Below are 16,085 nucleotides of genomic sequence, written 5' to 3'. Positions count from 1 at the left end.
TTATTTATAGCATTGTATATTTTGTTGTTTTTAACAGTTGCGCGCATAATGAATCCATAGAAAGAATCCGGATATAATGAAATTCAACTCCAAAGATTAAATGAAAAACCACGACCTCGCCTTTTTAAAAAAAGGAAAAAAAAAAAGAAAAAGCGACAATCTATCTATCTATCTATTCTTATCTATCTATTCTTAATATATAAAAGTAGATACATATTGGTGACTTTTATTTTTGGTGACTACATAAGTTTACCACATTACTTTTAAAACATCTTTTACTTTCAACTAACGACGTCAGCAATATCAGCAAAATATTAGAATCAGCCATTCTATTTTTGTCAAATCAACTATTATTTTCAAATCAGCAAAAAAAAATTTATAATCAAATTTGTAAGTTGTAACTTACAAAAACATTGAATCTATATCCCTATATTTATTATATCACACCGTTATAAATAATACAATAAATTTATAACTCTAATAATTAATTTATTAATTTCTATAAATAACTCATTGAATATAATAAACATTCATATTATAAATGTAATAATAATATTTTTTGGTTTCCTACGGTATCCTCTAACTCGGCAGGTCAAGGACTAATCTGTCGCGGTACTGAGTTCCATTTAAGGGTTTGGAGCTCAGTACTATTTGAACTACTTATATAAAGTCTCTTATCACTATTCTTTCAAATGACATCAAATTTAGCACAAAAAGTTTATTTTCAAATTATACATCTCAAACTTATTCAATGGAGCATCATTCTTTGGACAATATCACCAAACAAAAAGGCAATTGGTTTATCAAAGTTCGCATGGTTCATCTATAGAATACATTAACACTCACAAATGAAAAAGAGTCTCTTTGCGTAGAAATTATTATATTAGATAAAAATGTACAAAACAAATATATTTATTATATTTTTAAATTGAATTTACGAAAAAAATACTTTAATTATTTTTGCTTTTTATACATTTTATATTATTTTATAATATTTTATATATAATTGTATTTTAATATCGTTAAAATTATACTTTTTATAATATGCTATTCATTGTTTTTTTTAACTAATTATTAACTATGATTTACTAACACGGCAGGGAACACATCTTCATATAATTGTGAAGAGAAATATGATGAACAAATTCAAACATTTGTTGAAAGAAGGAAAAGTCTATACTACAAAAAAATTTTAAAAATAGAAGATGCAAATGATTTGTATAGGCCAATTAAAGGTACAATGAAAGCAAATTTTTTACTCATAACTGTTGTGAAAGAAATTAAATATCCAATTTTGAACATTTTCCAAGACTATTTTGAATTTGCATCACTTGAGGCATTGTCTGATAGAGTAGGTCAAAGAAAAATACTAAAAAACTACATCAAGAGATTAAGAAAAAGAAAACCATACAAATTTAAAACACATCTTCGAAAGAAAAATATATATGCAAAGATGGAACAAACAACATAATAGAAAGTGTATACAACTCAACAATTTATGAAAAACATGCTTTCAAAGAACCTACATAAAAAGAAGAAAGCAACAATTCTAACAATAGACTAAGTCTATCAACTAAAACAAACGCAAAAATCAAATTACCAAATAAAAATATCATTTTATATAACTCTAATATCCAAATCTTTTGTACTACAAATTATTTTAAACAAAACAACTTTTAAATTTAACTTTAGTTTACACTTATTTAATTTAATTTTACAAAATATAGTCATTTTTTATTTATTATATATTATTATTAATTTATGGTTCGCGCATTGTGCTGAACGCATTTTAGTGTTCGTAGATGTAAAACTTACAAAGTCACACTTAGACTACAACACACGTGTTAAGACACTCCGTAATTACTAATTAGATAAAATAGAAGATGTACCAATTTTTTTATTTTTTGGTCATGGAAGATGTAACAATTATATTTCTTCTCGCCTTGGAACCTTGCGAGGAATGGCTAAAACGAGATCCCGAGATAATGAGAACTGTGTATGATGGCAAAAAAAAAGCAGGCACACAGGTTGCGGCATAGGTGACAAACATCACATCATGTATCCGATCTTGGAGAACAAAGAGATAAAAGGCACAAAAAGATGAGCATGAAAAATATGGACAAGAAGAGGGAGCACAACCCGCAAAGGAGCTTCAGTGGCAAACCAAATCTCGAATAATCTTTTGGTTGTTGCCTTGATGTGAGGATGGAAAGCAATACGATCAGCGCCGAGATGGAGAAGCAAAGCGCAACCAATGACGACATGGCAAATGTGTCAAATGACAGTTGTCCTTCTAGGTTTGGCATATCGTTATTGTTGTTGCTGCCGGATATATTGCTTGATGTGGCGAAGGAAACGCCTGCTATGAGTGACGCCATCACAGAGCAAGACTCCGCCGTGTTTCTTAGCCATTCACTGCCTTTACGCACAAGTTCCTTGTGGCTTTCGATGAAGTTCTCACCTGAGATCTCACCTTTGTTGTTGTCTTTGAAAATTAGGCTTGTCGGTACAATTTCTCTTTCACATACTGCTTTTTCAAATTAAAAATGCATGGAATAGGAAGAAAGCTATTAAAAAGGTTAGTACTTCGTAGCACTACATGAATACTATAATTGCGTTTGGAACGGAGATAGAGATTCAAATTAAATTAAGGAGTAAAGTATCGTTTTTATTCGATTATTTTTTAATCACATCTAAATAAATTATATTTAATTATATTTTTTTGTTTTAAATAAATTAATTTTTTTTATAATTTTACTCTTAAAGATTCTTAGTTATCATGAAATATTTGTAGAATAAATTTATTTAGATAAAAGTAATGTGATTAAGTGTAATTTATTTAGAGGTAATTAAAAAATAATTGAATACTATGTACAGTAAAAAATTAATATTATTGAAAGATAAAATTAAATTAAAATTTATTTTTATGTATCGTTTTTGTCCCTAACGTTTTTGTCTTATTTAAGTCCCTAACGTTTTAAAATTGTCTCAATTTTGTCTCGCTGTCAATTCTGTTAACGGATCCTTAACGGCAGGACAACTTTGAGTCAATTTTGAAATGTTAGGGACTTAAATAGGACGATTGAAACGTTAGGAACAACTCTAGACTTATCCCAAATGTTGAGGACAAAAACGATACTTTACTCTTAAATTAAGTCTTTATATTAAGTTTGGCATAAAATGCACAGATTGTGTTATGTCGTAATATCATATTTGGTTCAAGATAAATATAAAAATAAAATAAGAATATTTACTAAAATATCTTTAATTATTAAAGAAAATATTGTTAAAATTTTAGTTTTTGTTCTAAAAAATTTTAATTTTTTATATCTCTATTTTTTGGATGTATTGAAGGGATTAAAATTGTGTTGAAACTCTAATCCTAACAGCAAAACACAATGCTGAATCCAAATTCTCAGTTCCAATATTTGAAACCAAACACTACCTACAAGAGTGGTTTCACAATAATTAAGCTTAGATAAAGTTTGGATTCTTTAAATTTTGAATTTTACTTTAGAGGGTAAAATGTTATCTCTTACCATTTATATCATAGGTGGGATCAAAAATAAATATGAGAGATAAATTATTCAAGGATAGAAGATCACACTTTATTTTCTAAAGTACAAATTCAAAATTTAGAAGATTCAAATCCAAAGTAATAAAGGTGTGTCTACAATTCCTAAAGCTAAGTTGTCAAAATTGCAGAGGAATACATGGCAAACTCTACAAATTACAACTAGAATCGGGTTTATTGACAACTTTTTCTCTAAATTCATACATCAGACAAATTTTCACAATTTTAATATTTAAGTGCAAGAATCCAGAGACATACCAGTGCATTTGCATGGCAGCACTAGAGACATACCAAGGTATAGCTGTGTGTCCGTACTCCGTACATGGCTGCCAAATGCAGTGCATTATTACCTTCATCATCCACTGATTGTATCATGTTATCCCATGCACTGAATTTCTTCAACTCCTCAACTATGCTAGTTTGCCTGTTCTCTAATGCCACTAGCACTATGTTCTTCCCCTTTGAGCTTTTTTCGTGGATTGCCCTCATTGATAATGGGTTACCACTATTCAGCAATTTCACCACCATTTCTTTCACACCATTTTTCGCGCAGTTAATGTGTTACACTACTTTGAATAATATATAGTTATCCCAAAAAAAGAAAAAAAAGTAAAATTTTTATAGAATGCTAGGTAAAAAGTTATTTTTGTAAACAAGCTCAACTAATGATAGTGATAATGTGTCTCTTTTTTTTTTCAACTGATTTTTATTGTGCAAATAAACTATTGGACCTATTTGATACTAAAATGGCTTGGTCATGTAACATCACCTAAATTTTTAACCAAACTAGAAGCAATTAGCAGCCACTTGCCCACTTCTATATCGAATAATTTTTTGTATTTCAGTTAAATTTAAAAAGGAACATCAAAATCAGAGTGTTGGTATCGAACATCTTAAAATTCCACTTTAAGAATACGAAAGATAAAACTTTTTATTGAAAAAAAAAAAGAGTTTTAAATTTCAATAACATTAAATACCTTACCTCTTTTCTCTTTTCTCTTTTCTCTTCTCATAAAGTGGTGCCTAAAATACTTTTCATGCATGTAGTCATATTTTCTAGTTCCCAAAAATGATCCTTTTGCGCATTATATATGTAATTTTATATTTGCTCCTCACAATTGAAATTCCATCATCATTATCACTATCATAAAATACATTACCTTGTCAAATTTTTGGTGACCTTTTTTGTCTTCTTTATCAGCAGAAGATTCAACATTAGTACGGCGCCATTGCTCCTCAATCTCATCAATGGACTGAAAAGTATCATCTTTGAATTTATAGGGTTTGTCACCCTCATCCGTTAAATCAGGCTTATCATACTGTAAATGTTATAAGTTCATCCATGACACTACTGTTCATGTTTAATTTTGCTTTCTTCGATATAATGGAAAAATCTTGCAAGTATACCCCTAAAAACAAAAAGAAGAAAATATTAGAAGACTATGATTTGTACATTGATTTCTAATTGCGTATCCAATTTGAAGAGTGATAAACTACAAATAAATTTGTTGCATTGTTAGAATTTGAAATACTTTGTGTAATTTAAAAAACTGATATTTAGGCTTACCCTATAATTACTTTTTCTGGTAACATCAAAATATTTATTATTGTGAATTTCTTAATAGTGTTTGCTTAATATGACATAAACTTTATTACTGTATTACAAGAACCATATTAGGGTTTTGGGGGAAGAATACAAATGAAAATAGAAAAAAAAGGTTTTGAGAATGACGGGATTTTTTTTAGAAATAAAGAATGAAATAAATAATAGTAACTATTGTTATTATATTTGAGTAAAATGGAATATTAAATAAATAACCTCTTTTTTAAATTAAAAATAATTTAAAAGCTGACAATAAAAAAATACTCTCATATTTAGGCATGTAATCAACTACTATTGTAATTGCTTTTAGTTCTGAGTATAACTATTATATTCATATAATAAACATTTTAATGTGATTGACTCATAATGCAGTTTCAACCAAATTTTCATTTAAAGTCTTTATAATCTACATATTCATATAAAATTCAATTTGGTTCTTCACAATTTTTAGAGCGGAGATTTTCATCTTTAAATCGATAATTTTTATTTCACTTGAAGTTTCTAATTATGCAAACTATGAGGAAAAAGAGTTTCTCAAAATTTAAAGTGAAAAATACATTCATCTAAAATATTAAAACATAAATATTAAAATAATTCCAGAATTCAATAGTTCAATATTACATGTACAACTTAAAATTTATAACATGCCTCTCAAATTTTTTATAATTTTGTGTATTAGTATATATAATTAGAAAAAATATACATCTAAAAAGTTGGCTAAGTGATATTGATTTGTGATTATAAATATTGATATTCCCTATTCGACTTTTTTCAAAGGAATTTTTAATTAAAATCCAAATATCTAAAAAAAATTTCATTATTAATAGATTTGAAAAAATGATTTTTTTTTTTTTTTGGTAATGGTATAGGGCAATAGTCCAAAAGCAAAAAACTACGTAAAGACCATACGGGAGATAAGGGCTCCCGTTAAATCATCATTAAGCAAGCTCTGCAGATTTAAAAGAGGCAAGTCTATAAAACTATAACCTGTTAATTGACTCTCAATGCTTCTAGCTAACCAGTCTGCACACCGATTTGCCTCTCTATAAACATGTTTAAATATAATCTCCCAACGTTGCTTCATCCACTTTGTTATCTTTCGGATTATAGGACTATGGCCATGACAGTCATTAGGATTTCTCTTAATGCACATGATTGCATTCAGAGAATCCAACTCTACTATAACCCTTCTTATCCCTAAACTTCATGCTGTCTGTAAACCATAATGAACTCCCCAGAGCTTTGCTTGGGTGGCTTGGCAATAGTCCAGATTCGCCCTGAAACCTCCGACCCATTTCCCCTTACTAGTTCTGATTAGCCCTCCACAACTTGCTTGCTTGCTAATTTCTTGAACTAAGCCATCAATATTCAGTTTCACCCATCCCAGTTGGGGGGGTACCCACGCTGTAGCTGAGATGACTGGATCTCGCTTTACTTCTACAAATCTGCTCTTCTTGAAGGCCTCCTCTATCCTCCTTGCACTCTCTATTATAATCGAAATGCATCCATCATTTGTAGATTTGCTGAAAGTAGGTTCATGTATTTCTTTGTTTCTCCATTTCCAAAGCCATTAGCAAGTCGTCATGAAAATATCAGTCCAAGCAGTCGAACTACCGCGACCTATGCCATTTGTGAGATTTAAATTTAGCCAGCTCTTAAAATCGACCGTAAAGAAAGTAACAAGAGTACTCGGCTGTAATAACTTATCCTAAACAAGCGCTGCGCACGGGCATTTTCTCAGCACATGTAAGGTGGATTCTTCTTGATTAGGACATCTGTGACGTATGGATTCTTCTTGATTAGGACATAAGACATTCAAGATAGAGATAGCATTTTTTAGTTGATCAAGATCAGCCTCCATAAAGATGAGCAAGTCATTTGTGAATAGAAGACGTGAGATCATTGGCCCAAACCTTCCAACTCACATTGGTTTCCAAACATTAGCCTCCACACTTTCCTCAATGAGTTGTGAGAGCTTATCCATCGCTATAACAAATAGATACGAAAAGATCGGGTCACCTTGCCTAATTCCCCTCTCAGGATTGAACTCTTTTGTCTTTCCACCGTTCCAAAGCACATTGTAGGTAATAGAAGTCACACTCATCATACTAATACTAACCAGTTTCTCATGGACCCCAAATTCCACCAGGCAAGATTTGAGAAATGACCAATTAAGTCTATCATACGCCTCCACAAAATCCACTTTAATAGCCATATAATCCTTTCGCCCTTTCATCCTCTTCAACACATGAGATGTTTCTTTAGCAATCAAAATGTTATCTTGTACCTTTCGCCCTGGAACAAAGCTTGCCTAATGAGGAGCAATTCTATCAATTAAGGCTGGTTTAAATCTATCCACCAAAATCCTGGACAGTCCTTTATAGCTAACATTGCATAAAGCGATTGGGCAAAATTGAGTGATGAATTCTGGCCTTGTTACCTTCAGAATAAGAGTGATTAAGACTTTATTGTGACTTTTAATTTTACTTGGCTCTTTCCAACAACTTTTAACATGATTGATAATGCTCTCCCCTATAACATCCTAGTTCTCTTTCTAGAAAATGGTTAGGAAGCCATCCAACCCAGGTGCTTTGAGGAACCCAATCCTAAAGAAAGCATCTTTAATCTCTCCATAGTGGGCATCACATCCATATTCTATTTTACATCCTCTTGAATCATTGGGTAGGATCTAGAGGATTGGAGTTGTGTTGTATCACCTTGTTCTTGGTACAAGTGAGTGAAAAAATTAATGGCTAAGTTTGCCAACTCTTCTTGGTCTTCCACCCAAGTCCCTTCATTATTCCGTAGCTTAAGAATCTTATTCTTCCTCCTATAAATAATGGTTCTTGTATGATAGTAGCGGGTGTTACGGTCTCTCTGAGTAATCCACTTCTTCCTCGACTTTTGTAACCACAAAATTTCTTCTCTATCAAGGATATCTGCCAGTTCTTTATGAAGTTGACGTTCTAACCTTTCAAGAAAATGATTCTTACCATTTTCCTGAGCCCTCTGTATGCCTCCAATGCGATTGATAAGTCTTCTCTTCATCCTTCCAACATGGCCAAAGACTTTCTTGTTCCACCTAGAGAGATTGCTAGACAGGGTTGTGAGAGTATTATCAAGGCTCTCCTCGTAATTCCAGTTCTGTCTAACAGTTTTCATTTACACAGGGTGTGTAATCCACATTATTTCATAGCGGAAGGGTCTCTCGTACTTACTTGCTAATTGGAGATTTAGAGTAACAAGAAGGGGATGGTGATCCGAGCGTATTCGAGTTAACATGTCAACTTTTGCCTCCTCAAACTTAGTTCTCCAGTCAACATTACACATCGCCCTATCTAACCTTTTAAAAACACGTTCCATTCCTTTCAAAACAGGGCCCTTTCAAGTAAATTTGGACCCAATGTAACCCAAATCTATCAAACAGTGATCATCTATCCATTTTTTAAATTTTGCGCAAGCATTTAAGTCTGTACGTCCCCCACCCTTCCTTTTTGAGGCATACATAATCTCATTGAAATCCCCTACAAGGAGCCAGGCTTTGGACATACCTGTCGCTATAGTTCTCAGCTCTGACCATAAACTCCTTCTAGTCTTTTCTTGTGGACTCGCATAGATTGCCGTTAGCATCCAGTTATGGTTGTTTTCTTGAGTTACCTCCATGTGTATAAATTGCGTATAAGATCTAACCACTTTAACAAAGATATTTGGATCATTCCAAAGAATCCAAATTCCCCCACTAAAACCGTTGGCCTCTTGCACATGACTGAAAGCAAACCCACTTCTATCAATAGTGCGACGTGCAGTATCTCTGCTACTCCTCGTTTCTTGAAGAATGACCAGATCCGGTTTATGCATTCTCATATATTCCTTGAGGGTGCGAGTGAAGGACTGGCTCGTTGCCATTCTACAGTTTCATGAGAAAATAATCATGAGATCTAAAGAAAAGAAAGGATGGTTTCATTGCTCCATAGTTGCAGCATCCTTCCGGTGAGGCACTTCCACTTCCATGGTTTTCTCGCCCTCTTCTCCTTCCTTTACTGGGCCACTTCCCTCTCCATTCTCTAACCATTGATTTTGGTTCTCCTCCACCATGCCAGCTCTCTCACCCCTGGCTTTGTAGAGAAGAGCAGCCTCAACCATTATCTTTGTATCAATGGTGTTCATGTCTGGTGGCTTTGGCTCATGGCTCTCATCTATTGCTTCATCAACTTGCCCTGTTTCAGGGACAAATGACTCTTCCATTTGTGTATCTTGTGAATTCAAGGTAGGTTCGGAGTTTTGCGACTTTGGGGCATCATTGGGACTAAGGTTTGGGATATTCTTTGCCGGATTCTTCATGTTTGGGTCACTGGTATGGTTGTGGGGTGCTTGGTCTATGTTTTTTATTTGAGTCAAGGTTTTTTCTTTTTGTGGGTGCTTAGTTTGGTCTGGTGGGTTGCTGGAGTTAAAAACTGGTTGGGTTGCTTAGCCTACATTGGCATTGGACTTTGGTTGGGCTAAAATGATTATTATTGGGCTTTTTTGGTTATAGGCTTTATCATTACTTTTGGATGCTTGGTTCTCTTTTCTTTTGCCATTATAGATGCAAAAGCCAGGGTGCATGTCGTATTATTGGGGACATTCCCTGTGCCTTCGTGATTGGCTTTGGGGTCGTTATTGTTCAAATCATCGAGGATAGCAAACCTCGTACCAGCAATTGCTACATTTCCTTTCCTTACCTCGCCTCCATTCACCCCACTACTCGTGCCTATGTCTCCCCCTTTTTTCGTATTTCTGCCACGCATCTCCCTTCGTACGACCATCCATGGTCCAAAGGGCTCTTCTGGTCTGTCCATGACGCTTTTGTCCTTGTCGAGATTGGCATTTCCTGTTTTATCCCTTCCATTTTTGTCTCCTCCTCTTCCATTCGCCTGAACTTCTCCTTCTTCCTGTACCTCTTCTGTGACTTTCTGGCCAACGTTCTCTTTAGTTTTCTTAGCTGAACAGTTTACTTTTTCATGCCCCATAATCCCACAAGAGAAGCATATATTGTGTATGCCCTCGTACTCAACCAAGTAACGGACTCCATTGATGGAGTATTGGGAGATCAGTGGTTGTGAAAGGTCTAGCTCAACGCACAACATCGCAAACCTTCCTTGACACTTGTCAGCTGTGTTAGTGTCCACTTTCAGTGTTCTTCCGATTATATTTCTGATCTTCTTCAGCATTTTATCTTCATAATATTCGATAGCAAGGCCGGGCAACCTTATCCACGCCGCCACCGTGTCAATGGTATCCTCTGTTGGGTTAAAGTCTGGCTTCTAAAATCTCAGAGTGAGATAGTGGTCAAATATCTTCCACGGCCCCTCAGTGAGAGTGTAGTCAAGATCCTCTTGAGAGAAGAATTTGACAATGAAAACTCATTCCCTATGTCAATGACTTCAATGCTTTCCTCTTTCCCCCACATTGCCTCAAGCCTCCTAGTAAGCACCGGCAAGGATATCCTTCTTTCCAGGAGCTTAACAATGAGTGTTTTCCACCAGAGCTTCCTTAAGCTCTTCATTGCAGCTTCATTAACAACAAAGTTAAAGATACCATTTACCTTCTCAACACGGATCTTGGGATGCAAGCATTCCCCTTCCTCGTCATCAGACTCAGCTAGTGATTCTGAACTCTCTTTTTCTTCTATGGCTACTGGCTTCTTGCCCTCCTTTCACCGCCTCACTGAAGGAGCGTTTGGATGGCTGCTCCTCACTGGAGTAACCTTCCCTTTCTACCACCATCCAATCTTCTTCTCTTGGAACTAGTGACATGTCTCCAGAAAAGTCAATACCTTCACCATCTTTCCTTACCTTCTTAGTTGAGCGTTGTTTTCGATTGCGTCTCGATGATTTTGGGGGTTCATGGGAACGGGAGTGTCCTCCCCTAACATAACCACCTCTCATTGGTGGCTCACAATGGTGATTGAGAAAGCTTGTGATTGAGAGAGAAGAAGGAAAAATTCCTTTTGTTTTATTTCAATCAGGTTGAATAACTTTTATAAAAATTGATTCAATTAGTAGGAGACACTAAAAATAATTACTAAATGCCACCCAATATATATAGGGGATCCCTGGCCCATTATCCTCCCTCCCCCTCCTCTTCTTTTGCATCCGTTAGTTTAGTTTATTACAATAATTCTCGATTATTTTATATATAAATTACAAAGTATATATTAAAGATAGTGTCTAAATTAATAGTTAAAAATATTTCTTTTTTTTTTGATAAATAAGTATTGGATTCCAAAATACAAAGAGAAAAATCCAAACAAAAACACAATTAAGTGAATTAATTATACTAACGAAATGTATATTTATTATTTTTTTTGTTTACAGTATTTTTTAGTTTAACAGGTCAAAGATTGAGTTCTATTTAAGAATTTGTTGTTGATTAATAAATTGCTATATGTATAAAACGGAATTTAATTTTTTAACATTGACAAATAAGCTGACCATTCGATCAATTCAAATTGATTATATATCATATAGAAGATTCTAATTATAAATCTTAAAAATGTGTGTTATAGAAGAGTACTTTTTTTTTAATTAGAGTTTTTGATACGTGATTTAAATATTTGTTATAGAAAAGAGTTTAAATTTTATTTAAATGTTATTAATTTATATTTATAATATTTAATTTAATTTGATGTATTTTAATTTTATTTATTTAGTTATTATATTGAACTTTATGTTAGTAGCTTAAATTTTTTTTTATTTTAATCTAATAATAGATTATAAATATCTTATAAACTATAATAGTCGATATTGAGAGTGATTAAAGGAGTGCTAAAGTACTTTTTAATTTTATGATGAAATCATGGTATGAACAAGTAAGATTGAGTGACTCTCTCTTATTATATTACATCAGAAAATTTGGTAGAAAATTGAGTAAAACCCCTTCAATTCAATTCTCAAACTAGGTTAAGGAGTTTCTTTTTTATTGCATCAAGAAATTAAATAGAAAACAACATGATTCTCTTTGTATTCAATTTTAACCCATACTTTTATTTTCTATTTTTAATTTCAATTCAACTTTTTCTATTTTAATTCTTATCTTCTTGTTTATCATTAGTTTTCATTCCATATCAATCTTGTCCCACTAAATTTTACTAATAGAGATCTTTTTATTAGGGACGATTGATACTTGATTAAAGATGACAATGAATATATGTGAAAATGAGTATTTTCTTTCTACTTTTTATTCTCATTTAAAAAAATATTTTTGATTTCGTAATATTTTTATGATAGGTCTCTATTTAATTATTTCACACAAAAAAATGAGTATCTGCGAATATTCATAGATATTATATTTAAAATCTTTTAAAAAAGATTTAAGAAAAATAACATAACATAATAAGTCAATTCAACACAATTAAATATGAATCTAACACAATTTAACATAATCTAACTTATACACTAAAAATATATAACATATTTATTATAAAAAATAATAATTTTAAAAGAATAACATAAAAATATTTTTTTAATATAATAAAATAATATAATTTTTTATGATACTCTAATAATTTTACGTTCGCATTGACTTGACGGGTTTCCATGAGGCGAATACCTATCCTTCCATCTTCATTTTCATTTATTTGCGGGAGCAAGTTCTTGTCCATATAAATATTTGACAGGTCTTCATTTAATCCTCAGTTCCAAATGATTCCTATAAATATTCATTTTGGAGGATTTTTTTGCCATCTCTATTCTTGACTATTGGCTTTTTGGTTTGTCCACGCAGAACAAGACAACAACACAAGTTGAGGATGACGAGGGGATCGAAGGAAAAAAAAAAGACAGAGTTGAATACTAAAATAAGAGAAGAACAGTCATAGCTATATCTTGTGTTACACATTTATGCTTATATGGCTTCGATTTTAAGTTATTTGTAATGGTGATTTTATTATTTTGTCGACATCTTTCATTATTAAAGATTCCATCCATGAGCTTTACATTTTAAAAGAAAAAATACAAATAGATTTCTGACCTTTTAAAATTTTGACAAATAGATTCTTCACAAATTTTAATTATAAATACATTTTTGATATTTGTAAATGGCAGACACATACGTCCCTCCATCTATTTGTCTCTCCTAAAACAAACAGAGATGGTTGAACTATCACCCACGTATTTATAACGGAGCTATGTGTCTGTTACAATGCTAAAGTGTGATCTCCTTAAAAAAAATAGAGGACAACTAGGTCCTTGTTCTCCCAAAACAGCGCCGTTTTGAGAGCTGTTTTAAATCTTCAAATTCTAGTCAAACTCCATTGCAGTGTCGTTCATCAAGTTCAAAGATAAGCCCTTTTTCAATTCAACCTCAACACATGAACAAGATTGTCATTGTTATGCTAAACTAGAATTTCATTTATAAAAACTTAATATTTAGCTGCTTTCTCGTAATCCAAACACTAAAAAATTCAACTTTTTTTTCATGTATTGGATGGAATTAAATCCTCGCATTTTGCAATAATGTCAATGCTTCACTTTCAAGAAGGGAGCTTCTCTCAAAAGACCAATCATTCGCTTGTCTCACCGAAAATTACGTCGACGACTATTGGCGGTGTGACCCAAACTAGTCAACAAAATGGCAGAAGCTCGCCGATTGTGGCATCGGCTTCGGGTGCAACGCAATGGGCAGAAAGGCGGCCAGATCTACTTGTGAAATAAGGGCGGCGAAACCAAAGCTTTCAGACGACCAGTCCTTCTTCATGGGTAAATTGGCTATGCTGCCCCGGAGTGGGTAAGAGCGGGTCGAGTCCGTATCACTACAGAACAACAATTGCGTTCACCCTTGGAACGTGGATCGTCTTTGAGAAGAAATTCTTTTCTGAAGTTGAACAAGCTTTCAACAACTACAAGACGGTGGACGACTGCAGCACCAATGTCCACGTCACCGATCACGGCTACATCACGCTCCAATACGCCTTGAATGTGATCATTTAAAACATCCACGTCCACCATTACAAGCCCTCCAATGGTGGTATGGAGTCTCCGATGGTGACGGAATCTCCATCTTCGGGTCACGCAAGATTTGGATTTGACTAGAATTTGAAGATTTAAGACAGTTCTCAAAACGATGTCATTTTAGAAGCACAGGGACCTTGATGCCCTTTAACTTTTCTGGGGAGATTACACTATAGCACTGTAACAGACATGTAATTCCATTATGAACACATGTGTTAGGAGAGGCCAATGGATGGAAATGTCAAGGACATATTTGTAATTAAAGTTTGTGAGAGACCGATTTGTCAGAATTTTAAAAGGTTAAGAACTTATTTGTATTTTTTCCCATTTTAAAAATAAAATAAAATTCTATCTGTATTTATTAATTATATCTATTATAAAAAAAAGATTGTGTGAGTTTTAGTAACTACTTAGGTGTATTTATATTCAGAAAATATGTTCTATTTTTTTATTTATTAAAAAGTATTTTTCATTTTCATATTTTAAAATGTGAACAAATAATATTGCTTTTTTTTTGTTATTATGATATTTTCATTTAGACAGGTCAAGGACTAAAGGATGTTAGTTCTATTTAAAGATTTATTGCTAGTTGATGAATTGCTGGATACACAAAGCGATATTCAAATCTCGACACTTACATAAGTAGACAAGCGAGCCAACAACTTGATTAACCCGAGTTGATTAAAACATGATTGGTAATTATTCTATATTTTTGCTATTGGTTTATCACTTTTCAAATTGATGAAAACGTTGTTTTGCTAATGGTCTTCAAAACTAAGGTAGTCAAAATTGTGACTTAACTTGGAAAATCACACGCTTTTGCGATTTTGCACCCCTCTCCGTTCCGATTTTATTGTTCGAGTGTGAGCAGTGCTGTTTGCGTGGAATCGCCAAGAAAAGTTACAAAATTACTGGAATCATGATTTTGTTGGTGACCCTTGTGAGAGAAAGAAGACTGATCTATAAGTGGTGTTCCATTGTTTCCTAACCCAGTTTAAAATTTGCCCGAATCCAGGCCCAGCGCGTACAGAAGAAAGCTGAAAAGGAACCCTAGGATGGAATAAAGTTACAACAAGGGCGTTCTTCAAACCAAAACCAGAGAGAAGCCGAGGCATCACATACAAGGCGACTGGCGCTGTCTTTCTCCTCTGTGGATGAGGGCTAATCGGGAGCTTGAATGGAAAAGCGAGGAAGGCGAAAGAAAATGCAACACCAACATCTCATTCATGCGGCAGTTTCGTGGTGTTTCTTCATGAAAACTGAGTGACCCAAAACCTAGGAGGGGAGTGCAAAGAAGATATTCCAGAGGGATTTTATTGATAATATGCTCAACACGCCAAAGAAGATGGATTTTCCATTGGAAGGAGTTTCGTAAGCGTGTTCATGGAGTATTTGGGTTGCAGTGAGTGTTGGGGATCTAGGTTGGGGGAACCAAGTTGGGAAAGGGTGTCTGATGGTAATGGGAAAGGGTGTCTGATGGGGATGGATAACCTATGTCCAAAAAAAAAAAAAGAAAATAGAATCCTAGTAAATCTGCTTGTTCTAAAATATTTAAATTAGTGAATTTGCTAATGTGTGGTTTGAATGTGCAAATCATTTCTTTTTATGAATATATACTCTATTATAATATTCTGAATCTGATTACATTTTTAAATGGTTAAATAAATATCTTCTTTGAATTATTTAATGAAGCTTCTTTAATTAGTGTTATATTCAATTATGTGTAATTTTGTTATATTTCTTATATTTTTTCAGATTTTATGATTTACGACTTAGATTTACATTTCGTCTAACAATTTTACGAATTACGATTTTGCATTAGCTTTTCGGGTCGAAGTAAAAACTACGATTTTACTACCTTGTGCAAAACAAACAAGATCTGAAAAAACAAGTTGGTGTTATTAATATTATGTAATTT

The sequence above is a fragment of the Arachis duranensis genome, chromosome 2 (assembly GCF_000817695.3).
Source record: "Arachis duranensis cultivar V14167 chromosome 2, aradu.V14167.gnm2.J7QH, whole genome shotgun sequence".
NCBI classification, from domain to species: domain Eukaryota; kingdom Viridiplantae; phylum Streptophyta; class Magnoliopsida; order Fabales; family Fabaceae; genus Arachis; species Arachis duranensis.
The sequence above is the reverse complement of the archived record's forward strand: the minus strand, read 5'-3'. Positions refer to the sequence as shown.